Genomic DNA, 26,822 nt, shown 5'->3' with positions numbered 1-26,822 from the left:
ATTGGCACCACTGGGGATGCAGTGCAGTGAGTCCAGAGAGTGCACTGGCACCACTGGGGATGCACTGCAGTGAGTCCAGAGAGTGCACTGGCACCACTGGGGATGCAGTGCAGTGAGTCAAGAGAGTGCACTGGCACCACTGGGGATGCAGTTCAGTGAGTCCAGAGAGTGCACGGGCACCACTGGGGATGCAGTGCAGTGAGTCAAGAGAGTGCACTGGAAGGACTGGGGATGCAGTGCAGTGAGTCCAGAGAGTGCACTGGCACCACTGGGGATGCCCTGCAGTGAGTGCAGAGAGCGCACTGGCACCACTGGGGATGCCCTGCAGTGAGACCAGAGAGTGCACTGGCACCACTGGTGACGCCCTGCAGTGTGTCCAGAGAGTGCACTGGCAGCACTGGGGATGCAGTGCAGTGAGTCCAGAGAGTGCACTGGCACCACAGGTGATGCACTCCAGTGAGTGAAGAGAGTGCACTTACACCACGGGGGATGCAGTGCAGTGAGTCCAGAGAGCGCACTGGCACCACTGGGGATGCACTGCAGTGAGTCCACAGAGTGCACTGGCACCACTGGGGATGCACTGCAGTGAGTCCAGAGAGTGCACTGGCACCGCGGGGGATGCACTGCAGTGAGTCCAGAGAGCTCACTGGCACCACTGGGGATGCGCTGCAGTGAGTCCACAGAGTGCACTGGCACCACTGGGGATGCAGTGCAGTGAGTCCAGAGAGTGCACTGGCACCACTGGGGATGCACTGCAGTGAGTCCAGAGAGTGCACTGGCACCACTGGGCATGCAGTGCAGTGAGTCCAGAGAGTGCACTGGCACCACTGAAAATGCACTTCAGTGTGTCCAGAGAGTGCACTGGCACCACTGGGGATGCACTGCAGTGAGTCCAGAGAGTGCACTAGCGCCACTGGGGATGCAGTGCAGTGAGTCCAGAGAGTGCACTGGCACCACTGGGGATGCACTGCAGTGAGTCCAGTGAGTGCACTGGCACCACTGGTGATGCAGTGCAGTGAGTCCAGAGAGTGCACTGGCACCACTGGGGATGCAGTGCAGTGAGTCCAGAGAGTGGCGCTCCAGCCTCGGTTTCCGCTCCAGCCGCGTCAACCGCTCCAGCCGCGGTAGCCCCTCCAGCCGCGGCAGACGCTCTAGACGCTCCAACCGCGTCAGCCTCTCCAGCCGCGTTAGCCCCTCCAGCCGCGGCAGCCGCACCAGCCGCGGCAGCCGCTCCAGCCGCGGCAGCCGCTCCAGCCGCTCCAGCCGCGGTAACCGCTCCAAACGCAGCAGGAGCTCCAGCCGCGGCAGCCGCTCCAGCCGCTCTAGCCGCGGCAGCCGCTCCAGCCGCTACCGAGTGGAGCGGCTGCCACGGCTGGAGCGGTTGCCGCGGTTGGAGCGCTTGCCGCGTTTGGAGCGGCTGCCGCGGCTTCCGCGGCTGGTGCGGCTGCCGCGGTTGGAGAGTCTGCCGCGTATGCCGCGGACGGAGCGGCTGCCGCGGCTGGAGCGGCTGCCGCGGCTGCCGCGGCTGCCGAGGCTGGAGGGCTACCGCGGCTGGAGCGACTGCCGCGACTGGAGTAGTGCAGTGAGTCCAGAGAGTGCACTGTCACCTTTGGGGATGCACTGCAGTGTCTGCAGAGAGTGCCCTGGCACCACTAGGGATGCAGTGCAGTGAGTCCAGAGAGTGCACTGGCACCACTGGGGATGCAGTGCAGAGAGTCCAGAGAGTTCACTGGCACCACTGGAGATGCACTTCAGTGAGTGTAGAGACTGCACTGGCACCACTGGGGATGCACTTCAGTGTGTCCAGAGAGTACACTGGCACCACTGGTGATGCACTGCAGTGAGTCCAGAGAGTGCACTGGCACCACTGGGGATGCACTGCAGTGAGTCCAGAGAGTGCATTAGCACCACTGGGGATGCATTGACGCGAGTCCAGAGAGTGCACTGGCACCACTGGGGATGCACTGCAGTCACTCCAGAGAGTGCACTGGCACCACTGGGGATGCGGTGCAGTGAGTCCAGAGAGTGCACTGGCACCAATCAGGGTGCAGTGCGGTGAGTCCAGGGAGTGCACTGGCACCACTGGGGATGCAGTACAGTGAGTCCAGAGAGTGCACTGGCACCACTGGGGATGCAGTGCAGTGAGTCCAGAGAGTGCACTGGCACCACTGGGGCTGCAGTACAGTGAGTCCAGAGAGTGCACTGGCACCACTGGGGATGCAGTGCAGTGAGTCCAGAGAGTGCACTGGCACCACTGGGGATGCACTGCAGTGAGTCCAGAGTGCACTAGCACCACTGGGGATGCAGTGCAGTGAGTCCAGAGAGTGCACTGGCACCACTGGGGATGCACTGCAGTGAGTCCAGAGTGCACTAGCACCACTGGGGATGCACTGCAGTGAGTCCAGAGAGTGCACTGGCACCACTGGGGATGCAGTGCAGTGAGTCCAGAGAGTGCACTGGCACCACTGGGGATGCAGTGCAGTGAGTCCAGAGAGTGCACTGGCACCACTGGGGATGCACTGCAGTGAGTCCAGAGAGTGCACTGGGGATGCAGTGCAGTGAGTCCAGAGAGTGCACTGGCACCACTGGGGATGCAGTGACGCGAGTCCAGAGACTGCACAGGCACCACTGGGGATGCAGTGACGCGAGTCCAGAGAGTGCACTGGCACCAATGGGCATGCACTGCAGTCACTCCAGAGAGTGCACTGGCACCACTGGGGATGCAGTGCAGTGAGTCCAGAGAGTGCACTGGCACCACTGGGGATGCACTGCAGTGAGTCCAGAGTGCACTAGCACCACCGGGAATGCACTGCAGTGAATCCAGAGAGTGCACTGGGGATGCAGTGCAGTGAGTCCAGAGAGTGCACTGGCACCACTGGGGATGCAGTGACGCGAGTCCAGAGACTGCACAGGCACCACTGGGGATGCAGTGACGCGAGTCCAGAGAGTGCACTGGCACCAATGGGCATGCACTGCAGTCACTCCAGAGAGTGCACTGGCACCACTGGGGATGCAGTGCAGTGAGTCCAGAGAGTGCTCTGGCACCACTGGGGATGCAGTGCAGTGAGTCCAGAGAGTGCACTGGCACCACTGATGATGCAGTACAGTGAGTCCAGTGAGTGCACTGGCAGTTCTGGGGATGTTGTGCAGTGACTCGAGAGAGTGCACTGGCACCACTGGGGATGCAGTACAGTGAGTCCAGAGAGTGCATTGGCACCAGTGGAGATGCAGTGCAGTGAGTCCAGTGAGTGCACTGGCACCACTGGGGATGCACTGCAGTGAGTCCACAGAGTGCACTGGTACCACTGGGGATGCAGTGCAGTGAGTCCAGAGAGTGCACTGGCACCACTGGGGATGCACTGCAGTGAGTCCAGAGAGTGCACTGGCACCACTGGGGATGCAGTGCAGTGAGTCCAGAGAGTGCACTGGCAGCACTGGAGATGCAGTGCAGTGAGTCCAGAGAGTGCACTGGCACCACTGGGGATGCACTGCAGTGAGTCCAGAGAGCGCACTGGCACCACTGGGGATGCACTTCAGTGAGTCCACAGAGTGCACTGGCACCACTGAGAATGCACTTCAGTGAGTCCAGAGAGTGCACTGGTACCACTGGGGATGCACTGCAGTGAGTCCAGAGAGTGCACTAGCACCACTGGGGATGCAGTGCAGTGAATCCAGTGAGTGCACTGGCACCACTGGGGATGCAGTGCAGTGAGTCAAGAGAGTGCACTGGCTCCACTGGGGATGCACTGCAGTGAGCCCAGAGAGTGCACTGGCACCACTGGGGATGCGGTGCCGGGAGTCCAGAGAGTGCACTGGCACCACTGGGGATGCAGTGCAGTGAGTCCAGAGAGTGCACTGGCACCACTGGTGATTCACTGCAGTTACTCCAGAGAGTGCACTGGCACCACTGGGGATGCGGTGCGGTGAGTCCAGAGAGTGCACTGGCACCACTGGGGATGCAGTGCAGTCAGTCCAGTGAGTGTACTGGCACCACTGGGGAAACACTGCAGTGAGTCCAGAGAGTGCACTGGCACCACAGAGAATGCCCTTCAGTTAGTCCAGAGAGTGCAAAGGCACCACAGGGGATGCACTGCAGTGAGTCCACAGAGTGCACTAGCACCACTGGGGATGCAGTGCAGTGAGTCCAGAGAGTGCACTGGCACCACTGGGGATGCACTTCAGTGAGTCCAGAGAGTGCACGCGCTCCACTGGGGATGCAGTACAGTGAGTCCAGAGAGTGCACTGGCACCACTGGGGATTCAGTGCAGTAAGTCCAGAGAGTGCACTGGCAGCACAGAGGATGCAGTGCAGTGAGTCCAGAGAGTGCTCTGGCACCACTGGGGATGCAGTGCAGTGAGTCCAGAGAGTGCACTGGCACCACTGGGGATGCACTTCAGTGAGTCCAGAGAGTGCACTGGCACCACTGGTGATGCACTGCAGTGAGTCCAGAGAGTGCACTGGCACCACTGGGGATGCACTGCAGTGAGTCCAGAGAGTGCACTGGCACCACCTAGAATGCACTTCAGTGTGTCCAGAGAGTGCACTGGCACCACTGATGATGCACTGCAGTGAGTCCAGAGAGTGCACTGGCACCACTGGGGATGCAGTGCAGTGAGTCCAGAGAGAGCACTGGCAGCACTGGGGTGCAGTGCAGTGAGTCCAGAGAGTGCACTGGCCCCACTGGGGATGCACTACAGTGAGTCCAGGGATAGCACTGGCACCACTGGGGATGCAGTGCAGTTAGTCCAGAGAGTGCACTGGCACCACTGGGGATGCACTGCAGTGAGTCCAGAGAGTGCACTGGCACCACTGGGGATGCACTGCAGTGAGTCCAGAGAGTGCACTGGCACCACTGGGGATGCAGTGCAGTGAGTCAAGAGAGTGCTCTGGCAGGAATGGGGATGCAGTTCAGTGAGTCCAGAGAGTGCACTGGCACCAATGGGGATACAGTGCAGTGAGCCAAGAGAGTGCACTGGCAGGACTGGGGATGCAGTGCAGTGAGTCCAGAGAGTGCACTGGCACCACTGGGGATGCCCTGCAGTGAGTCCAGAGAGCGCACTGGCACCACTTGGGATGCCCTGCAGTGAGACCAGAGAGTGCAATGGCACCACTGGGGATGCCCTGCAGTGAGTCCAGAGAGTGCACTGGCAGCGCTGGGGATGCAGTGCAGTGAGTCCAGAGAGTGCACTGGCACCACAGGTGATGCACTCCAGTGAGTCAAGAGAGTGCAATTGCACCACGGGGGATGCAGTGCAGTGAGTCCAGAGAGCGCACTGGCACCACTGGGGATGCACTGCAGTGAGTCCAGAGAGTGCACTGGCACCACGGGGGATGCAGTGCAGTGAGTCCAGAGAGCGCACTGGCACCACTGGGGATGCACTGCAGTGAGTCCACAGAGTGCACTGGCACCACTGGGGATGCAGTGCAGTGAGTCCAGAGAGTGCACTGGCACCACTGGGGATGCACTGCAGTGAGTCCAGAGAGTGCACTGGCACCACTGGGCATGAAGTGCAGTGAGTCCAGAGAGTGCACTGGCACCACTGAAAATGCACTTCAGTGTGTCCAGAGAGTGCACTGGCACCACAGGGGATGCACTGCAGTGAGTCCAGAGAGTGCACTAGCGCCACTGGGGATGCAGTGCAGTGAGTCCAGAGACTGCACTGGCACCACTGGGGATGCAGTGCAGTGAGTCCAGAGAGTGCACTGGCACCACTGAAAATGCACTTCAGTGTGTCCAGAGAGTGCACTGACACCACTGGGGATGCACTGCAGTGAGTCCAGACAGTGCACTGGCACCACTGGGGATGCAGTGCAGTGAGTCCAGAGACTGCACTGGCACCACTGGGGATGCAGTGCAGTGAGACAAGAGAGTGCACTGGCACCACTGGGGATGCACTGCAGTGAGTCCAGAGAGTGCACTGGCACCACTGGGGATGCACTGCAGTTAGTCCAGAGAGTGCACTGTCACCACTGGGGATGCAGTACAGTTAGTCCACATAGTGCACTGGCACCAGTGGGGATGCAGTACAGTGAGTCCAGAGAGTGCACTGGCACCACTGGACATGCAGTGCAGTGAGTCCAGAGAGTGCACTGGCACCACTGGGGATGCACTTGAGAGACTCCACAGAGTGCACTGGCAACACTGGGGATGCAGTGCAGTGAGTCCAAAGACTTCACTGGGACCACTGGGGATGCAGTGCAGTGAGTCCAGAGAGTGCACTGGCACCACTGGGGATGCAGTGAAGTGAGTGCAGAGAGTGCACTGGCACCACTGGGGATGCACTGCAGTGAGTCCAGAGAGTGCACTGGCACCACTGGGGATGCACTACAGTGAGTCCAGAGAGTGCACTGGCACCACTGGGGATGCAGTGCAGTGAGTCCAGAGAGTGCACTGGCACCACTTGGGATGCAGTGCAGTGAGTCCAGTGAGTGTACTGGCACCACTGGGGATGCACTTCAGTGAGCCCAGAGAGTGCACTGGCACCACTGAGAATGCACTTCAGTGATTCCAGAGAGTGCACTGGCACCACTGGGGATGCACTGCAGTGAGTCCAGAGAGTGCACTGGCACCACAGGTGATGCACTCCAGTGAGTGAAGAGAGTGCACTTACACCACGGGGGATGCAGTGCAGTGAGTCCAGAGAGCGCACTGGCACCACTGGGGATGCACTGCAGTGAGTCCACAGAGTGCACTGGCACCACTGGGGATGCACTGCAGTGAGTCCAGAGAGTGCACTGGCACCGCGGGGGATGCACTGCAGTGAGTCCAGAGAGCTCACTGGCACCACTGGGGATGCGCTGCAGTGAGTCCACAGAGTGCACTGGCACCACTGGGGATGCAGTGCAGTGAGTCCAGAGAGTGCACTGGCACCACTGGGGATGCACTGCAGTGAGTCCAGAGAGTGCACTGGCACCACTGGGCATGCAGTGCAGTGAGTCCAGAGAGTGCACTGGCACCACTGAAAATGCACTTCAGTGTGTCCAGAGAGTGCACTGGCACCACTGGGGATGCACTGCAGTGAGTCCAGAGAGTGCACTAGCGCCACTGGGGATGCAGTGCAGTGAGTCCAGAGAGTGCACTGGCACCACTGGGGATGCACTGCAGTGAGTCCAGTGAGTGCACTGGCACCACTGGTGATGCAGTGCAGTGAGTCCAGAGAGTGCACTGGCACCACTGGGGATGCAGTGCAGTGAGTCCAGAGAGTGGCGCTCCAGCCTCGGTTTCCGCTCCAGCCGCGTCAACCGCTCCAGCCGCGGTAGCCCCTCCAGCCGCGGCAGACGCTCTAGACGCTCCAACCGCGTCAGCCTCTCCAGCCGCGTTAGCCCCTCCAGCCGCGGCAGCCGCACCAGCCGCGGCAGCCGCTCCAGCCGCGGCAGCCGCTCCAGCCGCTCCAGCCGCGGTAACCGCTCCAAACGCAGCAGGAGCTCCAGCCGCGGCAGCCGCTCCAGCCGCTCTAGCCGCGGCAGCCGCTCCAGCCGCTACCGAGTGGAGCGGCTGCCACGGCTGGAGCGGTTGCCGCGGTTGGAGCGCTTGCCGCGTTTGGAGCGGCTGCCGCGGCTTCCGCGGCTGGTGCGGCTGCCGCGGTTGGAGAGTCTGCCGCGTATGCCGCGGACGGAGCGGCTGCCGCGGCTGGAGCGGCTGCCGCGGCTGCCGCGGCTGCCGAGGCTGGAGGGCTACCGCGGCTGGAGCGACTGCCGCGACTGGAGTAGTGCAGTGAGTCCAGAGAGTGCACTGTCACCTTTGGGGATGCACTGCAGTGTCTGCAGAGAGTGCCCTGGCACCACTAGGGATGCAGTGCAGTGAGTCCAGAGAGTGCACTGGCACCACTGGGGATGCAGTGCAGAGAGTCCAGAGAGTTCACTGGCACCACTGGAGATGCACTTCAGTGAGTGTAGAGACTGCACTGGCACCACTGGGGATGCACTTCAGTGTGTCCAGAGAGTACACTGGCACCACTGGTGATGCACTGCAGTGAGTCCAGAGAGTGCACTGGCACCACTGGGGATGCACTGCAGTGAGTCCAGAGAGTGCATTAGCACCACTGGGGATGCATTGACGCGAGTCCAGAGAGTGCACTGGCACCACTGGGGATGCACTGCAGTCACTCCAGAGAGTGCACTGGCACCACTGGGGATGCGGTGCAGTGAGTCCAGAGAGTGCACTGGCACCAATCAGGGTGCAGTGCGGTGAGTCCAGGGAGTGCACTGGCACCACTGGGGATGCAGTACAGTGAGTCCAGAGAGTGCACTGGCACCACTGGGGATGCAGTGCAGTGAGTCCAGAGAGTGCACTGGCACCACTGGGGCTGCAGTACAGTGAGTCCAGAGAGTGCACTGGCACCACTGGGGATGCAGTGCAGTGAGTCCAGAGAGTGCACTGGCACCACTGGGGATGCACTGCAGTGAGTCCAGAGTGCACTAGCACCACTGGGGATGCAGTGCAGTGAGTCCAGAGAGTGCACTGGCACCACTGGGGATGCACTGCAGTGAGTCCAGAGTGCACTAGCACCACTGGGGATGCACTGCAGTGAGTCCAGAGAGTGCACTGGCACCACCGGGAATGCACTGCAGTGAGTCCAGAGAGTGCACTGGCACCACTGGGGATGCAGTGCAGTGAGTCCAGAGAGTGCACTGGCACCACTGGGGATGCACTGCAGTGACTCCAGAGTGCACTAGCACCACTGGGGATGCACTGCAGTGAGTCCAGAGAGTGCACTGGGGATGCAGTGCAGTGAGTCCAGAGAGTGCACTGGCACCACTGGGGATGCAGTGACGCGAGTCCAGAGACTGCACAGGCACCACTGGGGATGCAGTGACGCGAGTCCAGAGAGTGCACTGGCACCAATGGGCATGCACTGCAGTCACTCCAGAGAGTGCACCGGCACCACTGGGGATGCAGTGCAGTGAGTCCAGAGAGTGCACTGGCACCACTGGGGATGCACTGCAGTGAGTCCAGAGTGCACTAGCACCACCGGGAATGCACTGCAGTGAATCCAGAGAGTGCACTGGGGATGCAGTGCAGTGAGTCCAGAGAGTGCACTGGCACCACTGGGGATGCAGTGACGCGAGTCCAGAGACTGCACAGGCACCAATGGGGATGCAGTGACGCGAGTCCAGAGAGTGCACTGGCACCAATGGGCATGCACTGCAGTCACTCCAGAGAGTGCACTGGCACCACTGGGGATGCAGTGCAGTGAGTCCAGAGAGTGCTCTGGCACCACTGGGGATGCAGTGCAGTGAGTCCAGAGAGTGCACTGGCACCACTGATGATGCAGTACAGTGAGTCCAGTGAGTGCACTGGCAGTTCTGGGGATGTTGTGCAGTGACTCGAGAGAGTGCACTGGCACCACTGGGGATGCAGTACAGTGAGTCCAGAGAGTGCATTGGCACCAGTGGAGATGCAGTGCAGTGAGTCCAGTGAGTGCACTGGCACCACTGGGGATGCACTGCAGTGAGTCCACAGAGTGCACTGGTACCACTGGGGATGCAGTGCAGTGAGTCCAGAGAGTGCACTGGCACCACTGGGGATGCACTGCAGTGAGTCCAGAGAGTGCACTGGCACCACTGGGGATGCAGTGCAGTGAGTCCAGAGAGTGCACTGGCAGCACTGGAGATGCAGTGCAGTGAGTCCAGAGAGTGCACTGGCACCACTGGGGATGCACTGCAGTGAGTCCAGAGAGCGCACTGGCGCCACTGGGGATGCACTTCAGTGAGTCCACAGAGTGCACTGGCACCACTGAGAATGCACTTCAGTGAGTCCAGAGAGTGCACTGGTACCACTGGGGATGCACTGCAGTGAGTCCAGAGAGTGCACTAGCACCACTGGGGATGCAGTGCAGTGAATCCAGTGAGTGCACTGGCACCACTGGGGATGCAGTGCAGTGAGTCAAGAGAGTGCACTGGCTCCACTGGGGATGCACTGCAGTGAGCCCAGAGAGTGCACTGGCACCACTGGGGATGCGGTGCCGGGAGTCCAGAGAGTGCACTGGCACCACTGGGGATGCAGTGCAGTGAGTCCAGAGAGTGCACTGGCACCACTGGTGATTCACTGCAGTTACTCCAGAGAGTGCACTGGCACCACTGGGGATGCGGTGCGGTGAGTCCAGAGAGTGCACTGGCACCACTGGGGATGCAGTGCAGTCAGTCCAGTGAGTGTACTGGCACCACTGGGGAAACACTGCAGTGAGTCCAGAGAGTGCACTGGCACCACAGAGAATGCCCTTCAGTTAGTCCAGAGAGTGCAAAGGCACCACTGGGGATGCACTGCAGTGAGTCCACAGAGTGCACTAGCACCACTGGGGATGCAGTGCAGTGAGTCCAGAGAGTGCACTGGCACCACTGGGGATGCACTTCAGTGAGTCCAGAGAGTGCACGCGCTCCACTGGGGATGCAGTACAGTGAGTCCAGAGAGTGCACTGGCACCACTGGGGATTCAGTGCAGTAAGTCCAGAGAGTGCACTGGCAGCACAGAGGATGCAGTGCAGTGAGTCCAGAGAGTGCTCTGGCACCACTGGGGATGCAGTGCAGTGAGTCCAGAGAGTGCACTGGCACCACTGGGGATGCACTTCAGTGAGTCCAGAGAGTGCACTGGCACCACTGGTGATGCACTGCAGTGAGTCCAGAGAGTGCACTGGCACCACTGGGGATGCACTGCAGTGAGTCCAGAGAGTGCACTGGCACCACCTAGAATGCACTTCAGTGTGTCCAGAGAGTGCACTGGCACCACTGATGATGCACTGCAGTGAGTCCAGAGAGTGCACTGGCACCACTGGGGATGCAGTGCAGTGAGTCCAGAGAGAGCACTGGCAGCACTGGGGTGCAGTGCAGTGAGTCCAGAGAGTGCACTGGCCCCACTGGGGATGCACTACAGTGAGTCCAGGGATAGCACTGGCACCACTGGGGATGCAGTGCAGTGAGTCCAGAGAGTGCACTGGCACCACTGGGGATGCACTGCAGTGAGTCCAGAGAGTGCACTGGCACCACTGGGGATGCACTGCAGTGAGTCCAGAGAGTGCACTGGCACCACTGGGGATGCAGTGCAGTGAGTCAAGAGAGTGCTCTGGCAGGAATGGTGATGCAGTTCAGTGAGTCCAGAGAGTGCACTGGCACCAATGGGGATACAGTGCAGTGAGCCAAGAGAGTGCACTGGCAGGACTGGGGATGCAGTGCAGTGAGTCCAGAGAGTGCACTGGCACCACTGGGGATGCCCTGCAGTGAGTCCAGAGAGCGCACTGGCACCACTTGGGATGCCCTGCAGTGAGACCAGAGAGTGCAATGGCACCACTGGGGATGCCCTGCAGTGAGTCCAGAGAGTGCACTGGCAGCGCTGGGGATGCAGTGCAGTGAGTCCAGAGAGTGCACTGGCACCACAGGTGATGCACTCCAGTGAGTCAAGAGAGTGCAATTGCACCACGGGGGATGCAGTGCAGTGAGTCCAGAGAGCGCACTGGCACCACTGGGGATGCACTGCAGTGAGTCCAGAGAGTGCACTGGCACCACGGGGGATGCAGTGCAGTGAGTCCAGAGAGCGCACTGGCACCACTGGGGATGCACTGCAGTGAGTCCAGAGAGTGCACTGGCACCACGGGTGAATGCACTGCAGTGAGTCCAGAGAGCGCACTGGCACCACTGGGGATGCACTGCAGTGAGTCCACAGAGTGCACTGGCACCACTGGGGATGCAGTGCAGTGAGTCCAGAGAGTGCACTGGCACCACTGGGGATGCACTGCAGTGAGTCCAGAGAGTGCACTGGCACCACTGGGCATGAAGTGCAGTGAGTCCAGAGAGTGCACTGGCACCACTGAAAATGCACTTCAGTGTGTCCAGAGAGTGCACTGGCACCACAGGGGATGCACTGCAGTGAGTCCAGAGAGTGCACTAGCGCCACTGGGGATGCAGTGCAGTGAGTCCAGAGACTGCACTGGCACCACTGGGGATGCAGTGCAGTGAGTCCAGAGAGTGCACTGGCACCACTGAAAATGCACTTCAGTGTGTCCAGAGAGTGCACTGACACCACTGGGGATGCACTGCAGTGAGTCCAGACAGTGCACTGGCACCGCTGGGGATGCAGTGCAGTGAGTCCAGAGACTGCACTGGCACCACTGGGGATGCAGTGCAGTGAGACAAGAGAGTGCACTGGCACCACTGGGGATGCACTGCAGTGAGTCCAGAGAGTGCACTGGCACCACTGGGGATGCACTGCAGTTAGTCCAGAGAGTGCACTGTCACCACTGGGGATGCAGTACAGTGAGTCCACATAGTGCACTGGCACCAGTGGGGATGCAGTACAGTGAGTCCAGAGAGTGCACTGGCACCACTGGGGATGCAGTGCAGTGAGTCCAGAGAGTGCACTGGCACCACTTGGGATGCACTTGAGAGACTCCACAGAGTGCACTGGCAACACTGGGGATGCAGTGCAGTGAGTCCAAAGACTTCACTGGGACCACTGGGGATGCAGTGCAGTGAGTCCAGAGAGTGCACTGGCACCACTGGGGATGCAGTGAAGTGAGTGCAGAGAGTGCACTGGCACCACTGGGGATGCACTGCAGTGAGTCCAGAGAGTGCACTGGCACCACTGGGGATGCACTACAGTGAGTCCAGAGAGTGCACTGGCACCACTGGGGATGCAGTGCAGTGAGTCCAGAGAGTGCACTGGCACCACTGGGGATGCACTGCAGTGAGTCCAGTGAGTGTACTGGCACCACTGGGGATGCACTTCAGTGAGCCCAGAGAGTGCACTGGCACCACTGAGAATGCACTTCAGTGAGTCCAGAGAGTGCACTGGCACCACTGGGGATGCACTGCAGTGAGTCCAGAGAGTGCACTAGTACCACTGGGGTTGCAGTGCAGTGAATCCTGTGAGTACACTGGCACCACTGGGGATGCAGTGCAGTGAGTCCAGAGAGCTCACTGGCACCACTGGGGATGCAGTGCAGTGAGTCCAGAGAGTGCACTGGCACCACTGGAGATGCAGTACAGTGAGTCCAGTGAATGCACTGGAACCACTGGGGATGCAGTGCAGTGAGTCCAGAGAGTGCACTGGCACCACTGGGGATGCACTGCAGTGAGTCCAGTGAGTGCACTGGTACCACTGGGCCTGCAGTGCAGTGAGTCCAGAGAGTGCACTGGCACCACTGGGGATGCAGTGAAGTGAGACCAGAGAGTGCACTGGCACCACCGATGATGCAGTACAGTGAGTCCAGTGAGTGCACTGGCACCACTGGGGATGCACTTCAGTGAGTTCAGAGAGTGCACTTGCACCACTGGGGATGGGTTTCAAGCCAACTGCATTAACCGCTCATGCTTCTTTCTTATGAGACGTTAGTAAACCAATTACATAGCCTTGTCAAGACTAAATCACAGGTAAAAATCCTGTACATCTCATGTGGCCAACCACTCCCAACTAGGATTCCAAGAACCAGGAGGTTCGGTGAAAATAGGGCTAGTGCTATTAGAGGGGTGATTATTAGGGTAAGCCCTAAGCTGTCTTTAATGGAGAAGTATGGGTGGAATGGGATTTTGTCGCAGTCTGATACGATTCCTAGTGGGTTATTTGAGCCTGATTCGTGTAGGAAGGTTAGGTGGACTAGGGTGATTCCTGCAATTAGGAAGGGCAGTAGGAAGTGGATGGCGAAGAATCGGGTTAAGGTTGGATTGTCTACTGAGAATCCTCCTCAGGCTCATTCTACTAGAGTTTGCCCAATGTACGGGATGGCTGAGAATAGGTTGGTGATTACGGTGGCCCCTCAGAATGACTTTTGTCCTCATGGTAGGACATACCCTACGAAGGCAGTTGCTATTAGGGTGAGTAGGAGGGTTACTCCTGTGTTTCAGGTTTCTTTGTATAGGTAGGAGCCGTAGTAGAGGCCTCGTCCGATGTGTAAGTAGATGCAGATAAAGAAGAGCGAAGCACCGTTGGCGTGGAGGTTGCGGATGAGCCATCCGTACTGGACGTCTCGGCATGTGTGAGCTACTGAGGAGAAGGCGAGTGAAGTGTCTGCGGTGTAGTGTATGGCTAGTAGCAGGCCTGTTAGGATTTGTGTGGCTAAGCAGATGGCTAGAAGGGAGCCGAAGTTTCATCAGGCAGAGATGTTGGAGGGGGCGGGTAGGTCGATTAGGGAGTTGTTGATTATATTTAGTAGGGGATGGGATTTGCGGATGTTAGGGGCCATTAGTGAGTCTGTGTGTTATTAGGATTATTACCAGGATGGAGAGGGCGAAGGATCCTAGGTAGGCCTTAATTAGCCCTGTGTGTATTGAGGTTGCGGCTTTGCTTGCGGCTACTTGTAGTTCAGCAAGGCCCTCTGGCCCTATTTTTTTGAGTCAGGAGAGGTCGATCAAGTGTAGGGCAATGTTTTGTCCCTTTTCTAGTAGGTTTTTGGAGAAGAATCGGTGTACTAGGGGGTTGAAGTACCCTAATGCAGAGGAGAAGTTTATGAGGGGGTTTGGTTTGGGGTGAGTGAGGGTGTGTGCTATGTTCGATAGTTCTAGGGCTAGGATGATTCCTAGGATTGTTATGAGGATGGCAGCGGTTTTGGTGATAAGGGGTATGGTTATTGGGGGGGTTTTGGTTGGTGTGATGAAAGAGGTAATGATTATTCCTGCTGTAATGCTGCCTAGGGCGAGTCGGGTTAGGGGGGCGGTGATTAGTGGGTTGTTTTCGTTTATTGATACTATTGGGGGGATTCGGGTTTGTCCAGCTTGGACTAGGATGGTTATGCGGATGCTGTAGGTTGCGGTGAATGCTGTGGCTATAAGGGTTAGGAGTAGGGCTCAAGTATTTAGGTATGATGTGTTTAAGCTTTCGATGATGAGGTCTTTTGAGTAGAATCCGGCTAGGAATGGGGTTCCTATCAGCGCCAGGTTTCCGATGGTTAGGCAGGAAGTAGTGACTGGGAGTATTTTCTGTAGGCCTCCTATCTTTCGGATATCTTGTTCTCCGTTTAGGTTGTGGATGATAGACCCTGAGCATAGGAATAGTATGGCTTTAAAGAAGGCATGGGTTGAGATGTGTAGGAAGGCTAGTTGTGGGAGGTTTAGTCCGATAGTGACTATTATTAGTCCTAGTTGGCTGGATGTTGAGAAAGCAATGATTTTTTTGATGTCATTTTGGGTTAGGGCGCATGTGGCAGCGAATAGGGTTGATAGAGCACCTAGGCATAGGCAGGCAGTTAGGGCTGTCTGGTTGGTGGCTAGCAGGGGGTGCATGCGGATGAGCAGGAAGATTCCGGCTACTACTATGGTACTGGAGTGCAGTAGGGCTGATACTGGGGTGGGGCCTTCTATTGCTGCGGGCAGTCATGGGTGGAGTCCAAATTGGGCGGATTTTCCTGCGGCTGCGAGGATTAATCCTATGAGGGGGAGGATTGGGGTTTGGTGGGGGTGTACGGCTTGTTGGATCTCTCAGGTGTTGAATGTTGAAGCTAGTCATGCTATGCTCAGGGTCAGTCCGACGTCTCCGATTCGGTTGTAGATTACGGCTTGTAGGGCGGCGGTGTTGGCATCTGCTCGGCCTTGTCATCAGCCGATGAGAAGGAAGGACATGATTCGTACTCCTTCCCAGCCTACGAATAGGAGGAATATGTTGTTTGCGGTTGTTAGGAGGAGTATGGCGACTAGGAATGTCAGTAGGTAGGTGAAAAATTTTGTTACGTATGGCTCTGAGGCCATGTATCATATGGCGAATTGTAGGATTGATCATGTTACAAATAGGGCGATTGGAAGAAATGTTATTGAGTATTGGTCTATTTTTAGGCTCAGGGGGATTTTAAAGTTTATAATGAATTTTCACTCCCAGTGGCAGGTGACAGATTCTACTCCCGAGTAGATGAATGCGGTTGTAGGGGCTAGGCTAATTAGGAATGCGGTTTTAACAGCGCGGGTGGTGGCTTGTGGGGTGTTTTTAAAGTTTTTAAATAGAAATGGCAGGATGATTGGGGTTAGGAGGATTGTCAGCGTGAGTAGTGTGAGGGAGTTGATTAGTAGTGTGGGGTTCACTCCTTTTACTTGGATTTGCACCAAGATGGGTGGTTCCTAAGACCAGTGGATTGCTGTTATCCTTTAAAAGTAAGGGGGCTGAGGTTTTAGGCTCAGATGTAAGAGTTAGCAGCTCTTGTTGGTTAAACCCTCCCCTCGGCAGGTAAGAAGGTTTGAACTTCTATTCTTAGAATCACAGTCTAATGTTTGGTTTAAACTATACTTGCATGAGGGGATTCCGGAGATCAGTTCGGGTTTGAGGATTAGGAGGAATATTGGGATAATGTGGAGTGTTATGAGCAGGTGTTCTCGCGTGGTTGAGTTTTGCATAGATGTGATGTGGGAGGGGATTGAGCCTCGTTGGGTCATTAGTAGTATGAATAAGGTGTAGGAGGCGGTTAGTAGGGTTGCGATTCCTGTTAGGATGATCGTGAAGGCAGATCAGTTGAATAAGGTGATTATAATGGTTAGCTCTGCTATGAGGTTTGTTGTTGGGGGTAAGGCTATGTTTGTTAGATTGGCCAGCAATCATCAGGTAGCTATGAGTGGTAGGAGAGGTTGTAGGCCTCGTGTGAGTAGTAGAATTCGGCTGTGCGTACGTTCATAGTTTGTGTTGGCTAGGCAGAATAGTATGGAGGAAGTTAGTCCATGGGAAATTATTAGGATCATTGCCCCTGAGAATGATCAGTGGGTTTGGATTATTCCTGCGGCGATAACTAGGCCTATGTGGCTAACGGATGAATAAGCGATTAGTGATTTTAGGTCTGTCTGTCGTAGGCAGATTGAGCTAGTCATTAGGGCGCCTCATAGGGCCAGGGTTAGGAAGGGGTAGTGCAGGAGGTTGGACAGTGGGCCCATAAATAGAGTGACTCGTATAATTCCGTATCCTCCTAGCTTTAGTAGTAGGGCGGCGAGGAGTATTGAGCCTGCGATGGGTGCTTCTACGTGGGCTTTTGGCAGTCAGAGGTGTAGGCCGTATAGTGGGGCTTTTACTATGAATGCTATGAGCAGTGCTAGACCTGATAGTATTCCTGTCCATGAGGTGGATAGGGTTGGGTGGGTTAGTTGTAGGGTTGGCAGGTGCAGGGTGCCAATTTTCACGTATAGGTGTATGATTGTGATTAGCAGGGGTAGAGAGCTTACTGGCGTGTAGAATAGCAGGTAGATGCCAGCGCTTAGGCGTTCTGGTTGGTTCCCCCATTGGGTGATTAAGATTAGGGTGGGAATGAGGGTTGCTTCAAATGAGATGTAAAATAGTGCTAGTTCTGTGGTGGAAAAGGCTAGTAGGATGAATGGCTGGACTGCGACTAAGGTTGAGATAAAGATTCGTTTGCGTTGTAGGGGTTCTTGTTGCAGGTGGTTTTGGCTTGCTATGATTATGAGTGGGAGTAGTCAGCAGGATAGTACTAGGAGGGGGGATGAGATTTGGTCAATTCCTGTTCAGTTGGATAAAAATTTGTAGGGGTAGTAGGTTGGGATTAATCACTGTAGGCTTAGGGCAGCGATTAGGAGGCTGTATAAGGTGGTGTTAGTCCATAGAAATTTTGGTGGAGACAGCAGGGCTGTTGGAAGAAGTATGATTGTGGGTAGGATGATTTTTAGCATTGCAGGAGGTTTAGGTTGTGTAGATGGTCGGAGCCATGTGTGCGGGTGGAGGCTGCTAGGATGGCCAGGCCTGTGCCCGCCTCACACGCTGAGAAGGTTAGCATGAGAATTGGTACCATGGTGAATGAGGAGACTTGGTTTTCGATGGATCATATTGATAGGCCTACGAATATCGATAATATTATGCTTTCAAGGCATAGTAGGGCGGATACTAGGTGGGTTCGGTGGAAGGCTAGTCCTAGTCCGCTGAAAATGAAGGCTGAGTAGAAGCTTAAATGTAGGGGCGACATAAGAAAGTTACAGGGTTGGCTGTAATCTGCTGGGTCGAAACCAGCTATCTTTTTGGTTAGACTAACTTTCTGTTATTCTGCTCATTCTAGGCCCCCTTGAATTCACTCGTAGGCCAGTCCGAGTGTTAGGAGAAGGAGGATCACTACAGTTCAGGTGAGGGTCATTAGGGGGGATTGGAGTTGGACGGCTCATGGCAGGGGGAGTAGGAGGGCGATTTCTAGGTCGAATAGGATGAACAGGATGGCTACTGAGGAAGAATCGGACTGAGAATGGTAATCGAGCAGATCCAAGTGGGTCGAATCCACATTCGTACGGTGAGAGTTTCTCTGAGTCGGGGTTTATTTGGGCGAGTCAGAAGTTTAATGCGGTTAGGGCGGCGCTTAGGATTGATGATAGGGCGAATATGAACATGAGTGCGTTCATTGCTCTCCTCTGGGTTTATACCAGATTCTAGAGATTGGAAGTCAATTGTAATTAATATACTAGAAGAGCAAGATCCTCATCAGTAGATGGTTATGTAGAGGAATAGTCAGATGACGTCTACGAAGTGTCAGTATCAGGCTGCTGCCTCGAATCCGAAGTGGTGGTCTGATGTAAAGTGGAACTTGATCAGTCGGAAGAGGCAGACGGTCAGGAAGGAGGATCCGATGATTACGTGGAGTCCGTGGAATCCAGTGGCAACGAAGAAGGTAGATCCGTAGACGCTATCGGCGATTGAGAATGGGGCTTCGTGGTATTCTATTGCTTGTAGGGCTGTGAAGTAGAATCCCAGGAGGATCGTTAGGGTTAGGGCGTGGATGGCGTGTTTTCGGTTTCCTTCTGTGATGCTGTGATGGGCTCACGTTACGGTAACGCCTGAGGCTAGTAGGATGGCTGTGTTTAGTAGGGGGACTTCTATCGGGTTGAGTGGTTTAATTCCTGTTGGGGGTCATTGGCCTCCTAGTTCTGGGGTTGGGGCCAGGCTCGAGTGGAAGAACGCTCAGAAGAACCCTAAGAAGAAGAATGCTTCGGATGTGATGAAAAGGATTATGCCGTATCGTAGGCCTTTTTGGACTGTGGGAGTGTGATGGCCTTGGAAGGTGCTTTCTCGTACAATGTCTCGTCATCATTGGAGTATTACTAGGAGTATTGAGATGAGGCCTAGGGTTAGTAGTATGGATGAGTTGTAGTGGAATCACATGATTAATCCTGAGGTTGTGAGTAGGGCGGCGGCTGCCCCGAAGATTGGTCAAGGGCTTGGGTCAACTATGTGGTATGAGTGTGCTTGGTGTGCCATTAGATGTTTTCTTGTAAGTATAGGCTTAGAAGGAGCACGAAGACGTAGGCCTGGATTATGGCTACTGCTACTTCTAGGATGGTTAGGAGTAGTAGGATGATTATTGTTAGGATGGATACTGTAGGAAGGGTGGGTATTAATGCAATGGAGGCTGTAGAGATGAGTTGGATGAGTAAGTGTCCTGCTGTAAGGTTGGCTGTAAGGCGGACTCCGAGGGCTAGGGGGCGGATTAGTAGGCTGGTTGTTTCGATCAGGATTAGTGCGGGGATTAGGGGTGTAGGGGTACCTTCGGGTAATAGGTGGGCTAAAGAGGCTGATGGTTGGTTTCGTAGGCCTGTTAGTAGTGTGGCGAGCCATAGTGGGAAGGCTAGGGCTATGTTCATAGATAGTTGGGTGGTTGGGGTGAATGTATATGGAAGGAGGCCTAGAAGGTTGATTGCAAGAAGTATGATTATTAGGGATGTAAATATTATGGCTCATTTGTGGCCATTTTTGTTGAGTGGGACTATTAGTTGTTTTGTGATTAGGTGAAGGAGTCATGTTTGGATAGTAGAAAGGCGGTTGTTGATTCATCGGTTGTTTGGGGACGGGAATAGTAGGGCTGGGAAGAGTAGGGATAGTAGGATTAAGGGGATGCCAAATAGATTGGGGCTGGAAAATTGGTCAAAGAAGCTTAGGTTCATGGTCAGGATCATGGTGTGGGTTTGGTAGTGAGGGAGGTCTTATTTGATGGGGGGTTGGTTGTGGTGAAGGCTAGTAGTTTTGGTTGGATGAGGAGTGCTAGGGTTAATCAGGTTATAATTATGATTGAAAATCATGGTGCGGGGTTAAGCTGTGGCATATCATTAAGGAGGGGGAAGTCCCTCTTTGGCTAGCTTAAAAGGCTAGTGCTGTTGCATAGCTTCTTAATGATTAGGATGATGATAGAAGGGACGATCAGGCCTCGAAATGTGGGAGTGGGGTTGATTCTACTACAATGGGTATGTAGCTGTGATTAGCCCCGCAAATTTCTGAGCATTGTCCGTAAAAAATCCCAGGCCGGGTGGTAATGAATGAAGTTTGGTTTAGTCGGCCTGGGATTGCGTCTGTTTTAACTCCGAGCGTTGGGACTGCTCAGGAGTGGAGTACGTCTCCTGCAGTAATGATCACGCGGATGGGGGATTCTATTGGGATAACTACGCGGTGGTCAACTTCTAGCAGTCGGAAGTGGCCGTTGGGTAAGTCTGGGGTGGGCACTATGTAGGAGTCGAATGATAGGTCTTTGAAGTCTGTGTATTCGTAGCTTCAGTATCATTGGTGGCCGATGGCTTTTAGGGTGAGGTCTGGTTCGTCGATTTCGTCCATTATGTAGAGGATTTGTAGGGATGGGAGGGCGAGGAGTACCAGGACGATAGCAGGTAGGATTGTCCAGATCAGCTCTACTTCTTGGGCGTCTACAGCATTGGACGAGAGTTTTTCTGTTAGTATGTGGGCTAAAAGGTAGAGAACTAGGCTGCAGATAGCTAGGGCAACGATTAGGGCGTGGTCGTGGAATTCAACGAGTTCTTCTATGATGGGTGATGAGGCGTCTTGGAATCCTAGTTGGGAGTGGTTGGCCACATGAGATGTACAGGATTTTTACCTGTGATTTAGTCTTGACAAGGCTATGTAATTGGTTTACTAACGTCTCATAAGAAAGAAGCATGAGCGGTTAATGCAGTTGGCTTGAAACCAGCATGTGAGGGTTCGATTCCTTCCTTTCTTGTACTTGGACGAAGGCCGGTTCCTCGAAAGTATGGTATGGGGGAGGGCAGCCGTGGGTTCATTCAACGTTTGTGGTAGTTAGTTCTGGTTGTAGGACTTTTCGTTTGGCCGAAAAGGCTTCTCAGATGATGAATATTAGTATGATTACGGCTACTATTGAGATTAGGGAGCCGATGGAGGAAATGGTGTTTCATAGTGTGTAGGCGTCGGGATAGTCCGAGTATCGTCGGGGTATTCCTGCTAGGCCTAGGAAGTGCTGGGGGAAGAACGTTAGGTTTACTCCTGTAAATATTACCCCGAAGTGGGCTTTTGCTCATGTTTGGTGTAGGGTAAACCCAGTGAGTAGTGGGAATCAGTGAGTAAATCCTGCTAGAATGGCAAAGACGGCGCCTATGGATAGGACGTAGTGGAAGTGGGCAACTACGTAGTACGTGTCGTGCAGGGCGATGTCTAGGGAAGAGTTTGCAAGAACGATTCCTGTTAATCCTCCGATGGTAAATAGGAAGATAAATCCTAGAGCTCATAGTATTGGGGGGGTCTCATTTGATTGTTCCTCCGTGCAGGGTGGCTAGTCAGCTAAATACTTTGATTCCGGTAGGGATGGCAATGATTATAGTGGCTGATGTAAAGTAGGCTCGGGTATCAACGTCTATTCCTACTGTAAACATGTGGTGAGCTCAGACGATGAATCCTAGGAAGCCGATGGATAGTATGGCTCAGACTATTCCCATGTAGCCGAAGGGCTCCTTTTTGCCTGAGTAGTACGTGACTACGTGTGAGATGATTCCGAACCCCGGTAGGATCAGAATATAGACTTCTGGGTGTCCGAAGAATCAGAATAGGTGTTGGTACAGGATTGGGTCTCCTCCTCCAGCGGGGTCGAAGAATGTGGTGTTTAGGTTTCGATCAGTTAGTAATATTGTAATACCGGCGGCGAGTACGGGGAGTGATAGAAGGAGTAGGATGGCGGTAATTAGTACGGATCAGACAAATAGTGTCCACTTCCACTACGTCCTATCCATAGGCGCCGTCTTTGCCATTCTAGCAGGATTTACTCACTGATTCCCACTACTCACTGGGTTTACCCTACACCAAACATGAGCAAAAGCCCACTTCGGGGTAATATTTACAGGAGTAAACCTAACGTTCTTCCCCCAGCACTTCCTAGGCCTAGCAGGAATACCCCGACGATACTCGGACTATCCCGACGCCTACACACTATGAAACACCATTTCCTCCTAGTCCTAGGACTTAGAGAAACTCCAGTACTAAAAATAGTAAACACAAGCAATAATTTCATATACTTCACTCTCACTCACCACTCAACTATCAGCTAACCACACCCCCGTCCACATAGCTTAACACAAAGCATGGCACTGAAGTTGCCAAGATGGCATAAAACATGCCTGCGGACAAAAGACTTAGTCCTAACCTTACGGTTGGTTTTTGCTAAATATATACATGCAAGTATCCGCGCCCCAGTGTAAACGCCCTCGACCACCTACCCCCATACAGGCCTTGAGGAGCGGGTATCAGGCACACCCAAGTAGTAGCCCAAGACGCCTCGCTAAGCCACGCCCCCACGGGTATTCAGCAGTAATTAACATTAAGCAATGAGTGCAAACTTGACTTAGTTATAGCAACAGCCTAACTTCAAGGGTTGGTAAATCTTGTGCCAGCCACCGCGGTCATACAAGAAACCCAAATCAACCGTCCTATTGACACGGCGTAAAGAGTGGTAAAATGCCTATCCTAGCTAACTAAGATCAAAATGCAACTGAGCTGTCATAAGCCCAAGATGCACCTAAACACACCATTAAGATGATCTTAGGAACTAACGACTGATTTAAACCCACGAAAGCCAGGGCCCAAACTGGGATTAGATACCCCACTATGCCTGGCCCTAAATCTTGATACTTACTTTACCGAAGTATCCGCCAGAGAACTACGAGCACAAACGCTTAAAACTCTAAGGACTTGGCGGTGCCCCAAACCCACCTAGAGGAGCCTGTTCTACAATCGATAATCCCCGATTAACCCAACCACCCCTTGCCAACACAGCCTACATACCGCCGTCGCCAGCCCACCTCGAATGAGAGCACAACAGTGGACACAATAGCACCCCGCTAATAAGACAGGTCAAGGTATAGCCTATGGAGTGGAAGAAATGGGCTACATTCCCTATTCATAGGGCACACGGAAAGAAGCGTGAAACCACTTCTGGAAGGCGGATTTAGCAGTAAAGTGGGACAATAGAGCCTACTTTAAGCCGGCCCTGGGGCACGTACATACCGCCCGTCACCCTCCTCAAAAGCCACATCCCACATAACTAATACCATAAATACGCTGAAGATGAGGTAAGTCGTAACAAGGTAAGTGTACCGGAAGGTGTACTTAGAATATCAAGACGTAGCTATAACACCAAAGCACTCAGCTTACACCTGAAAGATATCTACTAGACCGGATCGTCTTGAAGCCCCCCCTCTAGCTCAACCACACAAATAGTACACCAAAACTAAAGAATTTACTAAACTAATTAAACTAAAGCATTTTACAGTCTTAGTATAGGCGATAGAAAAGACACTTAGACGCGATAGAGACCCCAGTACCGTAAGGGAAAGATGAAATAGCAGTGAAACAATCAAAGCGACAGACAGCAAAGATCAACCCTTGTACCTTTTGCATCATGGTTTAGCGAGAACAACCAAGCAAAGTGAACTAAAGTTTGCCCCCCCGAAACCCAAGCGAGCTACTTTCAAGCAGTTAAAGAGAGCGAACCCGTCTCTGTTGCAAAAGAGTGGGATGACTTGTCAGTAGAGGTGAAAAGCCAACCGAGCTGGGTGATAGCTGGTTACCTGTGAAACGAATCTAAGTTCCCCCTTAATCCTCCCTACCGGACATCCTGAACCCTAATGAGATGATTAAGAGCTATTTAATGGAGGGACAGCTCCATTAAAAAAGGACACAACCTCGACTAGCGGATAATTCTTACTACTGATCCTACCGTGGGCCCTAAAGCAGCCATCAAAAAAGAGTGCGTCAAAGCTCCACCACCTAAAAATACCAAAATAAGATGATTCCCTTATCACAAACAGGTCAACCTATGAATATAGGAGAATTAATGCTAAAATAAGTAACTCAGGGCCACACCCCTCTAACGGCGCAAGCTTACATAGAAACATTATTAACAGACCTAGACAGATACAAAAACCCCTACAAGACCACGTATTAACTAACCCTGTTAACCCGACTCAGGAGCGCCTATAAGAGCGATTAAAATCTGTGAAAGGAACTCGGCAAATTAATAAGGCCCGACTGTTTACCAAAAACATAGCCTTCAGCAAATTAAACAAGTATTGAAGGTGATGCCTGCCCGGTGACTTAGGTTTAACGGCCGCGGTATCCTAACCGTGCAAAGGTAGCGCAATCAATTGTCCCATAAATCGAGACTTGTATGAATGGCTAAACGAGGTCTTAACTGTCTCTCACAGATAATCAGTGAAATTGATCTCCCCGTGCAAAAGCGGGGATGTGAACATAAGACGAGAAGACCCTGTGGAACTTAAAAATCAACGACCACCGCGAATCCTCAATCAACCCCACTGGGGCCACTACCATCGCAGAGCCTGGTCGATATTTTTCGGTTGGGGCGACCTTGGAGGAGAACAAATCCTCCAAAAACAAGACCATACCTCTTTACCTAGAGCTACCCCTCAAAGTGCTAACAGTGACCAGACCCAATATAATTGATTAATGGACCAAGCTACCCCAGGGATAACAGCGCAATCCCCCTCAAGAGCCCATATCGACAGGGGGGTTTACGACCTCGATGTTGGATCAGGACATCCTAATGGTGCAGCCGCTATTAAGGGTTCGTTTGTTCAACGATTAACAGTCCTACGTGATCTGAGTTCAGACCGGAGCAATCCAGGTCGGTTTCTATCTATGACACACTCTCCCCAGTACGAAAGGACCGGGAAAGTGGGGCCAATACCACAAGCACGCCCCCCCCCTCTAAGCAGTGAAACCAACTAAACCGTGAAGAGGGCCTTCCCCCACCACTTTCAATCCTAGAAAAGGACCAGCTAGAGTGGCAGAGCCCGGCAAGTGCAGAAGGCTTAAGCCCTTTCCCCAGAGGTTCAAATCCTCTCCCTAGCTTCACCCATGATTCAAATAACAACACTAAGCTGCCTCATTATATCCCTCCTATACATCATCCCAATCCTGATTGCCGTAGCCTTCCTAACCCTAGTAGAACGGAAAATCCTAAGCTACATACAATCCCGCAAAGGCCCTAACGTTGTCGGGCCTTTTGGCCTGCTTCAACCATTTGCGGACGGACTGAAACTATTTACCAAAGAGCCCATCCGACCCTCTACCTCTTCCCCACTTCTATTCATTCTGATACCAATACTAGCCCTTGTCCTAGCCCTCACCACTTGAGCACCACTACCACTCCCATTTCCCCTAGCAGATCTAAACCTCGGAGTTCTCTTCCTAATAGCCATGTCAAGCCTAGCCGTCTACTCAGTCCTATGATCAGGCTGAGCCTCGAACTCAAAATACGCACTAATCGGAGCCCTACGGGCAGTAGCACAGACCATTTCATACGAAGTGACACTGGCCATAATCCTGCTATCAATAATCATACTAAGCGGAAGCTACACACTCAGCTCCTTTGCCGTCGCACAGGAGCCTCTATACTTCATTTTCTCCTCATGACCCCTAGCAATAATATGATACGTATCCACCCTAGCAGAGACAAACCGAGCTCCTTTTGACCTCACAGAGGGTGAATCTGAGCTAGTCTCAGGGTTTAATGTTGAATACGCCGCAGGACCCTTCGCCTTATTCTTCCTAGCTGAATATGCGAACATTATGCTAATAAATACACTTACAGCCATCATATTCCTAAACCCAAGCGCCCTAGGGCCACCCACAGAACTATTCCCCGTCATCCTAGCCACAAAAGTCCTCCTACTATCTTCTGGTTTCTTATGGGTCCGAGCTTCATACCCACGATTCCGATATGACCAACTAATGCACCTACTATGAAAAAACTTCCTACCCCTCACACTAGCTCTGTGCCTCTGACACATCAGCATACCTATCTGCTATGCAGGCCTACCTCCTTACATAAGGAAATGTGCCTGAACTACAAAGGGTCACTATGATAAAGTGAACATAGAGGTATAACAGCCCTCTCATTTCCTGTTGACCTTAGAAAAGTAGGAATTGAACCCACACAAGAGAAATCAAAATTCTCCATACTTCCCTTATATTATTTTCTAGTAGAGTCAGCTAATCAAGCTATCGGGCCCATACCCCGAAAATGATGGTTTAACCCCCTCCTCTACTAATGAACCCTTACGCGACCCCAATCATAACCTTCAGCCTCATCTTGGGCACCACAATCACAATTTCCAGCAACCACTGAGTTCTGGCCTGGACAGGACTGGAGATCAACGCACTAGCCATCATTCCCCTAATTGCCAAATCCCACCACCCACGAGCAGTAGAAGCCGCAACGAAATACTTCCTAACCCAAGCAGCTGCTTCCGCCCTGGTCCTATTCTCTAGCATAACCAATGCCTGAGTCACCGGCCAATGAGACATCACACAAATAAACCACCCAACCTCCTGTCTACTACTGACAGCAGCAATCGCTATTAAACTGGGCCTAGTGCCATTTCACTTCTGATTCCCAGAAGTACTACAAGGATCGCCACTAATAACAGCCCTGCTACTCTCGACCCTCATAAAATTCCCCCCACTAACCCTGCTCCTACTAACATCCAAATCCCTCGACCCAGCTCTACTCACCGCCATGGCCCTAGCCTCAACAGCACTAGGAGGCTGAATAGGACTGAACCAAACACAAACACGCAAAATCCTAGCCTTCTCGTCCATCTCCCACTTAGGCTGAATCGCC

At 53.7% G+C, this 26,822-nt stretch overlaps 1 long non-coding RNA gene across 1 annotated transcript in view; it reads left to right on the top strand.

Annotated features, from left to right (window-relative positions):
• Positions 1 to 24,974, top strand: part of LOC310880203 — a 79,192-nt gene extending 54,218 nt beyond the window's left edge. The window contains exon 2 of the long non-coding RNA XR_014571529.1: positions 14,588 to 24,974. This is a non-coding gene — a long non-coding RNA (uncharacterized lncRNA). The remainder of the gene's footprint in view (positions 1 to 14,587) is intronic.
• The last annotated feature ends 1,848 nt before the right edge of the window (positions 24,975 to 26,822 follow it).

The sequence above is a fragment of the Anser anser genome (genome assembly GCF_964211835.1).
Source record: "Anser anser genome assembly, chromosome: 12".
NCBI lineage: Eukaryota > Metazoa > Chordata > Aves > Anseriformes > Anatidae > Anser > Anser anser.
This window is presented reverse-complemented; position numbering and strand designations above follow the sequence as displayed.